The sequence below is a fragment of the Pyxicephalus adspersus genome, chromosome 6, assembly GCF_032062135.1.
Source record: "Pyxicephalus adspersus chromosome 6, UCB_Pads_2.0, whole genome shotgun sequence".
Classification (NCBI taxonomy): domain Eukaryota; kingdom Metazoa; phylum Chordata; class Amphibia; order Anura; family Pyxicephalidae; genus Pyxicephalus; species Pyxicephalus adspersus.
The window spans coordinates 2,518,616-2,519,136 of NC_092863.1; positions in this window are offsets into that span (position 1 = coordinate 2,518,616).

Below are 521 nucleotides of genomic sequence, written 5' to 3' on the forward strand. Positions count from 1 at the left end.
GAGGAGTGTACAATCTATGAGAAGAGCTTTCAATCTATGAGAGGAGCATACAATCTATACGAGGAGCTTACAATCTATGAGAAGAGCTTACAATCTATAAGCGAAGCGTACAATCTATATGAGGAGTTTACAATCTATGAGAAGAGCTTTCAATTTTTATGTGGAGCTTACATTCTGTGAGAAGAGTTTACAATCTATGAGAGGAACGTACAGTCTATGAGCAGAGCGTACAACCCATATGAGGAGTTTACAATCTCTGGGAAGAGTTTACAATGAGAAGAGCTTAAAAAAACCCTGATAACAGATTTTGTGTTGCCAAAGCCACCACAAAACAAATCAAGGGACTTTAAAAGCACTTGACAAAAAAACATATGTTTTAATTTAATGATTTATAAATGATTTTATAGTCAATGATTTTTAAAAGTGCCTTAAAAGTCCCTTGATTTGTTTTGTGGGGGTTTTTGATATAATAATAATACTTATAACAAAATATTAACATATAAATAATATTTTAATATTTA